The sequence below is a fragment of the Heterocephalus glaber genome, unplaced genomic scaffold, assembly GCF_053883595.1.
Source record: "Heterocephalus glaber isolate CG9 unplaced genomic scaffold, H.glaber_assembly_v1.0 deba00001608, whole genome shotgun sequence".
NCBI classification, from domain to species: domain Eukaryota; kingdom Metazoa; phylum Chordata; class Mammalia; order Rodentia; family Bathyergidae; genus Heterocephalus; species Heterocephalus glaber.
The window spans coordinates 38,984,254-38,995,632 of record NW_028258379.1 but is presented as its reverse complement, the minus strand read 5'-3'; the positions used below and the strand labels follow the sequence as shown (position 1 = coordinate 38,995,632).

General features: G+C 44.1%; 1 long non-coding RNA gene across 1 annotated transcript in view; it reads left to right on the top strand.

Annotated features, from left to right (window-relative positions):
• Positions 1–292: 292 nt before the first annotated feature.
• The window catches only part of LOC147822871 (uncharacterized), a 72,779-nt gene continuing 61,692 nt past the window's right edge, over positions 293–11,379 (top strand). The window contains exon 1 of the long non-coding RNA XR_015444966.1: positions 293–8,929. This is a non-coding gene — a long non-coding RNA (uncharacterized LOC147822871). The remainder of the gene's footprint in view (positions 8,930–11,379) is intronic.

Sequence of the window (11,379 nt, the reverse complement as noted above, 5' to 3'; positions counted from 1 at the left end):
CCACCCTTCTCTATTTACAAAGACTTTATTTCCATTTCTCATCATTTTTCCTTTCCCTTCTTTCCTTTCCCCTGCCCCTCCCACTACCCCTACCCTTTTGGACCTTTTCTTCCTATTTTACATTATTGATTATTCATTCTAATCATTGGTACATTTTAGGTGTACAATATAATGACATTCATCATTGGAAATTTGCACCTTTACATAGTCTCTCTTGGTTCTTATTTTTCACCCTTGCCCAGCCCTCCCTTCAACCCCTCCAGTCCTCCCTATTTACAAAGATTTTGTTCCTATTTTTCCATTTTCTCATATTAATCCCATTCCCTTCTATCCTTTCCCCTAGCCCTCCCACTTCCTTCCCCTTTGCCCTTTTTCTTCCTATTTCACAGTACCTATTATACATTTAGTCCTTATTTACACTTTCAATTTCTCACACCAGAGAAACTATTCGGTATTTACACATGTGTGTCCTATTTATTTCACTTAAGAGTATTGCCTCAATGTGCATCCACTTAGCTATAAATGTCTCTAATTTCTCATTTTTTATGGCTGAGTAGTACTCCATTTTATAAAAAAAACACATTTTCTTTATCCAGTCTCCAGTTGATGGGCATTTGGGCTGTTTCCAAGTTTTAGCTTTTACAAACTGCGCTGCTATGAACATGGGTGCACATATATCACTGTGGTATGATTCTTTTAATTCTTTGGGGAAGATCCCACTTGACCATTTTTTGATTGGCTCTTTCATTTTGGGGCTCTAATATTTTGAGTCCTTTATATGTTTTAGATGTAATCTTTTGTCTGAGGCATAAATGGAAACTTTTCCCCCATTCTGTAGGTTGTCTTTTCATTCTGTTGATTGTTTCTTTTGCTGTGCAGAAGCTTTTTAATTTAATATGATCTCATTTGTTGATTCTTGCTACTATTTCTTGTGCAATTAGTGTTCTTTTCAGAAAGTCCTTGCCTACACCTATGACTTCAAGAGTTTTACCTGTTTTGTCTTTCAGCAGGTTAAGTGCTTCTGTTTTAACATTTAGTTCTTTGATCCATATATTTTAGTTTAGTTTAGTTTAGTTTAGTTTTTGAGGAGAGACATGGGTCTTGACTCAATCTTCTGCGTGTTGAATAGCCAGTTCTCCCAACACCATTTATGATTTCCTTTAGTGTATCTTTTTGGCCTCTTTGTCAAAGATCAAATAGTTGAATGTACTTGGGTTGTTTCTGCCTTGTCCATTCTGTTTCACTGATCTTCATGTCTGTTTTTGTGCCAGTACCATGCTGTTATTTTTCACAGTAGCTTTGTGATATAATTTTAAGTCCAGGATTGTGATGCCTCTTGCTTCGCTAATTCTACCAAGGATTGCTCTTACTATTCTGGGTCTCTTCTGGTTCCACATGAATTTTAGGATTGTTTCTCCAGTTCTGTGAAGAATGCTATTGGGAATGCTTTAAATCTGTATACCAATTTTGGAAGTATGGCCATTTTCACTATATTGGTTCTATCTATCCAGGAACAGCGGATATCTTTTCTTTTACTTTTAGCCTGCTAATATCTTTGTGTTTAAATTGTAATTCTTATAAGCAGCAAAAAGTTGAGTATTGTTTTTTTTGTTTGTTTTTGTGGTACCTGGGATCGATCTCAAGACTTTGAGCTTGTGGGGCAGGCGTGGCACCACTGAGCTAAATTCCTGGCCCTTGAGTGTTGTCTTTTTAATCCGGTATGGCAATTGCTGCCTTTAAATTGAGGTGGTTAGGCCATTTACATTTAATATGAATGTAGATCTTTTTTGCACACGGGAAGGGAATGAAGAGATGGAGTAAAGGGGGATGATGGGGAGGGGAAAAGGACATAAAAGAGTTAAGATGTGTTTTGCACATGTACCAACTCTTCATGATGAATGTAATTATTGTGTGCTGCAAACGTGCACTAATAATAAAAATAAAAAGTGGGATGGGGGGCGGGGACTTAGCTCAGTGGTGCCACCACCTGCCGCGTAAGCCCAAGGTCCCAAGTTCGATCCCCGGTACCAAAAAAAAAGTTGGGGCGGGGGATGGAAAAAAAGGGTTAGGTTTAAGTCCATCATCTCATTCCATTTTTATTTTCCCCTCTCTTCTTTGTTTCTTTTCTTCTCGTTTTCTACGTTTTCTTTCTTTTTTTTTTTTTTTTTACCGGGGATCGAACTCGGGTCCTTCCGCTTGCAAGGCAGGTGGTGGAACCACTGAGCTAAATCCTCGGCTTTTCTATGTTTTCTTATACTGAATAATTTTTATGATTCCATTTTAATTCCTTTGTTGATTTTTAAACAGTAAGTCTTTATTATTTTAGTGCTTGCTTTTGGGCTATGGTGTACATATTTAACTTAGTCTTATCCTCATGTGATGTTATACCACTTTGTGGTTAATGTAAGAACTTGGTAATAATATAACTCTCCTCTTGGCCTTTATCCCACTGTCATGCATTTTATTTATGCATATGTTATAAAAGCTCACCACAGATGATTTTGCTTAAATAGTACATTTTAAGGGAATTTAAATAAAAATATGAAAAAGCCAACTATTAATAATGTATCTACTATTTTCAGTGGTCTTTATTCTTTATTGTATGGATTCATATTTCTACTTGGTATCATTTGCTTTCTGTCTTAAGCCTTTCGGCCTTAAGCATTTAATATCTCCTAGAGTATAGTTCTTCTGGTGAAGAAGTTTTTAAGATTTTGTATATCTAAAATTGTCTTTATTTTGCTTTAAGTAAAAACTTTTTTTTCTGGGTGTAGAATTATAGATTGGTAGGTTTTTTCCCATTCAATACTTCTGTGCAGTCTTCTTGCATGCATTGTTTCTGGGAAGATGTCTCCTGCTGCTCTTATCTTTATTCCCCTGTCCATAATGCGCTTGGGTTTCTCTTGTTGCTTTTAAGATTTTTCTCTTTATTACTCGTTTTGAGCAGTTTGATTATGATGTGCTTTGGTGGAGTTTTCATCGTGTTCTTTGTACATTGTGTTTATTGAGATTTCTGGATCTGTGGGTTTATAGTCTTAATCAAGTTTGGAAAAACTTTGGCCACTATATTTTCAGTTTTCTGAAAGCTCTCTTTTCTCTTTCAGGGACTCCAATTATATATAAATTAACTGTTTGAAGTTGTTGCACTTTCATTGGTATTCTTTTAAAATTTTTTCTCTGTGCTGTAACTTGTGTTGCTACTGGTGAGCTAACCTTTTCTTTTTCACTCTATATATTTCATCCAGTGCTTTTAAATTTTATGCATTGTACTGTTCTAGAAATTCAATTTGAATCTTTTTTATGCCTTCCATATCTCTAGTAACATTTGGACATATGGAATACTGTTTTAATAACAGTTTTAATGCCCATGTCTGTCTAATTCTACCATTTATGCCAGTTTGAATTGATCTTAATTGACTTATTATTCTCCTCCATATGTTTTCTGTTTCACTGAATGTCTGGAAAGTTTTGATTGGATGCCAGGTAATTACTATCCATTTTATCTTGTTGAGTGCTAGACAGTTTGTGTTTCTAGAGATATTCTTGATCTATGTTGTGAAATACAGTTAAGTTTCTTATCGACAGTTTGATGCATTCTGGGCTCGTGTTCATGATATGTTAGGTGGGTTCATAGGAGCTTTTAGTGGAGGACTAATTAATTCCCATGTTTGAGGCAAAGATTTCCTGAATACTTTATCCAGTGGCCTGTGAATTATGAGTTTTCCAATCTAGTGGTTGGAGCCAGCACTATTCCCAGCCCTAAGTGAGAGCTGAGCATTGTCACCTCTGATTCTTTCATGTGGTTCTTTCTCTAGGCTTCTTGCTTCCTGACAGGATCTGCTGATCAGCTCCCTCCCCTATGTCTGAGGGAGGCCCTTGTATACCTCTGGGCTCTGTCTCTGCAGCTCTCTTCTCTTTGATACTCTGTTCTAAGAGTCCTGGTCACCTTAGCATTCCTTGGGCTCTCAGCTCTGTCTCCTCAACTCAAGGAGTCTGCTGAGTGCCACCCAGCTCCCCTTTCTGTGCCGGGTCTGGAAACCCTTTTGAGAAGGTAGCTGGAGTAACCGAGGGGCTCTCTCCCTTTATTGCCACATCCTCAGGGATCATTGTATTTTGTTGCCTGATATCCAATGTCTGGGACTCTTGTTTCACATACCATATTTGACTCAGTTTATTTTGATTGCTTCAGAAAAAGGGTAGATTCAGTCTCTATGACTCCACCTTTTTCAGAGTGAAAGCTTCTATTTTCTTTTAAATTTGAAAATTCTTTTCCAATTATAAAATTAGTTCACATTCATTGTAAAAAAAACCCCTCAGAAAATAACAAAATATTGAGAAAATGAAAATCATGTCTAATGTCAGCACTCATAACCACTGTTAAATTATTGATATGTATATCAATAATTTATATATGTATAATATAATTTATTTATGCAATCCTGGAGATTGAACCCAGGGCCTTTACACTAAGCTATATCCCCAGCCCTTTTTATTTTTATTTTTTAATTTGAATAAATAATTAATTATTTGTGTGTGTGGTTTGTTTTTTTTTGGTACCAGGGATTGAACTTGGGTCCTTGTGCTTGTGCAGCAGGCAGCGAAACCACTGAGCTAAATCCCTGGCCCTTATTTTATTTTTTTTTTAAGACAAAGTCTTGCTATGTGGTTCAGGCTAGACTTGAACTCACTATGTAGCCCAGGCTGGACTTGAACTCATGACTACCTCAGCCTTCTGAGTGCTGGGATTACAGGCGTGCTGCCACACCTGGCTCTTACTTTTATTTTTTATTTTGAGAAAAGGTCTTGCTAAGTTACTAAATTGCTTGAACTTGTAATCCTCTTGCCTCAGAGTGCAGAGATTATAGGTGTGCACCACCACCCATGGCTAATATTCTGTTATTGTGTGTGTGTGTGTGCACGCATGTGTGTGCATGTAGCAGGATCAGAAACTCACTCACTACATCAGAAAACAGAGCATCTTTATTTTCCTACTTAATTAATCTGATCTTTCTTGATAGGTACTGTCTATTGGGTAATCAGATGGGGCCAGAGAAGAGTCTGCTCTAGTGGCTTTAGTCTGTACATTTAAACAGTTCTTTGAGGAACTTGATTTATAGGTGAAAATGTTTGACCAATTTGATTTTTTTGTTTTGTTTTTTGAAACAGGGTCTTTCTATCTAGTTCAGGCTACCTTGAACTCGCTATGTAGCCCAGGCTGGCTTTGAACTCACAGCAGTCCTCCTGCCTCGGCCTCCCAAGTGCTGGGATTGCAGGCATGTGCCACCATACTCAGCTTCACCAGTCTGATTTCTGATGGTTCCCACCCTCTCTCCACTATGTCGGGGGACCTGGGGAACTGGGCGTGGTGGGGCTTTTGGGTTCTCTTGTTGGCCAAGACGGTGGGGTCCACTGGTCCACACCTGTCCTCCACATCTTATCTGACTTCAGCTACAAAGCCACTGTCCCTGCAATGGTGGCCACAGATAGACAACAGAAGATAGAAAATCAGATCATGTAGGGTCTTAGGGATTGTTTCAGGGACTTTGTCTTTTATACCAAGGGAAATGAGGGAATCACTGGGAAATTTCAATGGAGTGATAGGAGGCAAAAGCCCGACTGAAATGGACTGGGCAGAAAATGAGAGGAGTGGAACTGAAGAGAGAATGAGTTGATTCTTTCAGTCTTTCCATAAAGGTAACAGAAAGGTGGTGAGAGATTTTTAAGTTTTTAATTAATCCATCAAATTTTAAATGAAAGAGAATGGGATCGGTCAATAGGGAAGTCAACCTGGCCACTGGCAGTGGTGGTGGAGAGGCTGAGGTGGAGGAAGCCAGGCGCAGCAGAGCAGGTTGGGGACAGAGTTACAGAGAGCTGGCTACTGTTCTCCTGGGGTGGCTCTCTTCCTCCACTGGGTGTGATGACCTGCTGGAGAGGGGCAGGCATGCTGGGGTTGGAGAACAGCGGGATTCAAAAACACACCAAGGGAGCAGTCGGGTTTGGGGCTCAGGATTCAAGTGAGTCCAGCTGCCATGTCTGCATGCTGTCTGTCATGCTGATGTCTAGATGTCCCCCAAAGGCTCATGCAGTAAGAGGCAGGACCTTTCAGAGGTGGCTAGATCTAGAGTGTGTGATGAGGGATCAAGGGTGTGTCATTACTAAATTAGTCCACTGATTGATCTGGCATAGTTCTGGGTGTGGAAGTGGGAAGGCCCACCCAGGGTGTGAGTGCTACCTGATCTAAGGGTGTGTACCCTGGATAAAATATAAGGGACAGAAGGAGGGCTGCTTGTGGTGACTTGCTGCTTGCTACTTTGCTGCTTTCTGCCCACCATGAACTATTTCTCCTCTGTGATGCCCTCTGCCATGCCACCTTGCCCTGGAGCCAGCTGATTATAAACTGAGACTTCTACAGCCTCTGAGCTAAATAAACCTTTCCTTGTTTAACTCTGGGTGTTGGGTATTTTGTCTCAGCCATGAGAAAAGTAACTATGACACGCTCCTTCACCCTGTTATATGCTGCAGGCCCAGTGCCCTGCAGCATGCTGTAGTTTGTTCCCAGGGTGGGAACTTCCACAGGTGAGCATGGTGAAGAGAGAGGGGACAAGGGAGCTGCAGGCATTCATGAAAGAGGGCTTTGGGGACTTGCCAAGCCATCTGAGGAAGGGAGCTGAGAGTGTGAAGAATAGGAGGAACAGTCCACACGTGGAAAGGCTACTGTACGGGCTGGAGGTTCCAGTGGGTCGAAGGAATTGTTGGCTGGTGGTGCTGGTGGTGGTGAGTTGGAAAGATGAGAGTGGTGGTCAGAAAGTAGCATGCTTGGCACAAGATTGTGAGTGCGGTGGGTACTGGCGAGGCCCAGGGCAGTGCCATCCTTACTAGTGTTTGAGCCACAGACACAATTTAAAATTACCTAGTGGGCACATGAACAGAGTAAAAAGTGGCAGACGAAATTAAAGACTATATTTTATGTAACCCTAAATATATACCAAATATCATCTCAGCATGTAATCAACATTAAAACTTATCAAGCTTGTCACACTTTTCCTCACCCCTAGTCTTGGAACTCTGCTGTGGTCACCGGCAGCATGGCTCATTTTGGACAGCCACATTTCAAGTGGGCTTTGTGGCCACTGTGTTGGACAGCACAGGGCAGAAAATGGCCATGGGGGGTGGCCCAGGATGGGTGGAGGCTGAGGAACAGACAGGGTCATCTCTGGGGATTTAGAGCTCTGAGAATTGGGACAGGGCTGACTTAGGGAGAGAGTGAGCAACAGTGAGCCAAGGCTGAAAGCAGACCAGGGTCTCCTGAGGCTACAACCAGAGAGGGTGGCAGAAGATAACTTTCTGAGCTTCACAGCTGGAGAGTTTGGGGATGACGGGACAGGTGATGATCTGGATGTGACCCTGAGGGACGAGGAGGAGCCCTCAGTGAGCCGGTTCCAGGCAGAGCAGGAAGGTGGAGGAGGAGGACAGGAGTGCTTTTGCTCTGGGCACCCTGCCAGCTCTAGAGAGCCAGTGAGAGCCTCTGCGGGTGGGAGGAGGAAGGAGGCTGGAGCTGGGTGAGCCAGCAGCACAGCCTGATGGTGACTGGGGCTGGCAAGTGGCAGCCCGGGGTCCTGGGCGTCTGTGGTGACCAAGGAGAGCAGAGATGCAGGATGGTGTGCCGACTCAGCCTCACTCTTCGGCCTCCCTCCCAGTGCGTGCTCGTTACGTGCTGCAGACCTCCACCAGGGGTCATTCCACACTGCCAGTGGTTTAGCAGCTGGCTTGCAGAAGCGGAAACGTTCCACCCGGGGTCATGCAAGCTGCACAACTGCTGTGGTGGTCACTGGCCCAGGTGTCACAGGGCAGGCCCTGGGGTCCCCAGAGCAGACAGCGTGGAGTGTGTGAGAGCTGCGGGTGTGGGGCCGTGTCAGAACTCCCCTGTGAAGGAGCAGGGAGAATTTGGGTTGCACGTCTCAACAACTTCTTTTTCAATTTTTAAAATTGTGGTACATACATGCGGTGTAAAATTTGCCATCTCACCCATTTTAAGCATACAGTTCAGTGTCATTAAATGCATCTACTGTGTGCCACCATCACCGCCAGCCACCTCCACAACTCTTCATCTTGGAAACAGAAACTCTGTCCACATGAACACCCCATTCTCCCCTCTTCCCAGCCTCTGCAGCCACGCTTCCACTCTGCCTCTGTGATACTGACTCCTTGAGGGACCTCATGTACAGGGCATCACACAGTATTTACCTTTTTGTGTCTGCCTTATTAGCGTAATATCCTCAAGTTTCATCCACGTTGTAGCATGATGCAGAATTTCCTTCTTTTCCAAGATGTAATTTCAGTATTGCATTGTATCCATTCAGTGTCCATGGACACTTGGTATCTCCATGTTTTAGTCATTGTGAGCAGCACTACTATGAGCATGAGTGTACAGATACTGATTTGAGAAGCTGCTTTCAATTCATACACACACACACACACACACACACACACACACACACACTTATCCTGAAGTGGACTTGCTGGGTTGTATGATGGTACTGTTTAATTTTTTGAGGACGGCCTGCTATTATCCACAGTGGTGGTATACTTTACATTCCCACCAATAGGGTGCAGATGTTCCAATGTTTCTATACCCTCACCAACACTTCTTGTTTTCTTTTTGGTAGCGGGGATCAAACTCGGGTCTTTGCGCTTGTGCAGCAGGCGGTGAAACCACTGAGCTAAATCCCTGGCCCTTGTTTTCTTTTTTTAAAAATAGCCATCCTAATGGGTGTGAACTGGTATTTTGTAATTTTGATTTGACTTCTCTAATGTCAACAACTTCTTTTTTTCTTTTGAGACAGGGTTTCCCTATATTTGGCATGGCTGGCTTTGGATCCCTGGGTTTGAGTGACCCCTGCCTCAGCCACTTGAAGAGTTGGACTTGCAGGTGTGCACCTCTGCCTTTTCTTCGTGGTCACAGCGAGGAGGACGAGGCACTCAGCTGCTTGGGTGTCTTCAGGGGTCAGGCAGCTGCACAGAGCCACCCACTCAAGGTTGTGACCCCTGCTGGCGTCCCTGGCCGGGGACACGTTAGTGTGGGGTCAGCCCTGCCCAAGTCAGGAGGAGGCTGCCTGTGGGATTGCAGGACAGTTGCTGGGTCTGTTGGGGTTTCCTTCTCCTTGTGTATGGTCTCCTTCCTGGCCTCCTTCTGCCGCTGTTGGTGCCAGGCCAAGTCCCTCACAACTGTCCTAACCCTGCCACATGGCATCTGGGTCCTGAAGGTGCCACCTCACCACAGAGACCAGTCCGTTTGCACCTTTGCCCACTTGCTGGTGTCGGAAAGGCTCTTGCTTGAGTCTGTGCCTCTTTGGTAGCTGACAGGCCTGAGCGCGGTTTTGCAGTGGACACATGTGGCTTCCTTGTGGCCTGCCTTTGCGGATGACCTCCTTTGCCTACCTTTCCAGAGCTGTCTTCGTCTTCCTGTTGTTGGTGAGAGCACACATGAGTTGCCGTCGTAAAAGTGCAGTCTTTGCTTTGCATGTGGTTCGTGAAAAGCCCGCACGCTGCCAGGCCCGGCTGCGCCCGATGTTTTGTGGTTGAGAGTGGCTATAGCTGTGCCCCTCCCACCTCCTAACCGCACACCTTCCCTTCCCTACAGCAAACTGCGTTTTCATCTGTATTGCTGCTTTGTAGGCTCGGGGATGAGATGGGTTTATAAAGTGCTTATAATGTGCCTGGACCACAGTACGAAATAGTGACTTGCTAGTTTTTAAGTGTCTATATTATTTTTTCCTATTGGCCATACAAAGTATTACTTTATATACATAGGAAGCTATCCCTTGTGGTTTTCGCCTTTGGTGTGATGTTTAGGAAGAACTTCTTTGTTTTAAATTTATGTAAATATTTATCATTTTCTTTCATACTTTTATGGTTGCCTTTAAAAAAATATTTGAATTTTATCCACCTGGAATCCAGATGTGGGGTATAAGGTTGTATTTCTTGAGTGTCCAACATTGTTTTAGGAACCTACCGGTCCCCATTTTATTTTATTTAAACTTTTACCCAAACCCTTTGTTTTAGGACAGTTTGTAGCCACACAATTATTGTGAAGATACCACAGAGGTTCCTGCTGACCCCACGCGACTTCCCCCCGAAGTTCTTTCCTGTTCCAGGTCACCACGTGACGTTTGATTGCCAGGACTCCTCCGGAGCCTCTTGGCTGTGACAGTTCCTTAACCATCCTTGTGTTTGATGACCTTGACAGTTTCCAGGAGCCCTGGTCAAATGCTTTGTAAGATTCTTGTCTTAGTCACTTTCCTTGTCACTGAGACACAATACCCAACACTTGAAACTTAAAAGAGGAGAGGTGTATTTTGGCTCACCATTTCAGAAGTTTCCTTCCATGTTTGGCAGGCCTAAACACAGAAATGGCATGGTGGAAGGGCCTGGGTAGCGGAAAGCTGTTCATACCATGGCAGTCAGCAAGCAGAGAGAAGGGGGAAACTGGAAAGAGAGCTGCCTTTCCAGACCACACCCTGCTGACCTTCCTCTTCTAGCAGGTCCCTCCTCCTAACGGCTACAGCACCCGCCACAGTCTGATCCTCTTCCAAAAGCCCACCTATGAGCACAGGAGGCCCTTGGGGGACATCTAGATCTAAGCCAGAACAGCGCTCCGCCATGGGCACCGGGCTGCTGTTTTTTCTTACCATGAGACTGGGGCTGTGGGGTGTGGAAGTAGACCCCACCCCATCGCCCCGAGTCACGGCTGGCACCAGTTATCACTGCTGCGACTGGCCTCAGAACCCGGCTAAGATTGTTTATGGAGCTTCTCCTGACAAACCCCCTGCTGCCTTTTCTGTGTGACCTTTGGGTGAGGGCACTAGTGTGGCCCACACCAGAGGAGCCGGTGTCACAACCTTGAGGAATTTCTGCATAAATCCTTTGGAATTCTGTGTGGGAGATTGGTCTCTTCTTCCCCATTCAGTTATTTATCCAATCACTTATTTGCATCCATGTGGACATTTTTATTTGGGTTATAATCCAATGCTATGTTATTTTTTTTGTTGTTGTTGCGTACATTGTCCTGGCTTTGGCTGTGTGGAACCCGTTCTGTGGCCTTGTGGGTTCCTGTGTCATCACTGTGGAGTCTTTTGACTTCCTGTTTTAGTCCTGATGTTCTGGAATATTCTGTAACCAATTGGAATGAGCCATTGCCCAGGCCCGCGGCTCTCTCACAGCTTGGGCCTGAGCTTGTCTTTGGCTCATAGACATCGTTTCACTGCTGTGTCCTCACAGGATAGAAGGGATGTGGAAGCTCTCTGCGGTCTCTCCTGTAAGGGTGCCAACCCTGTCTATGAGGGCAACATGTTCATGATGTAGTCACTTCCCAAAGCCTCC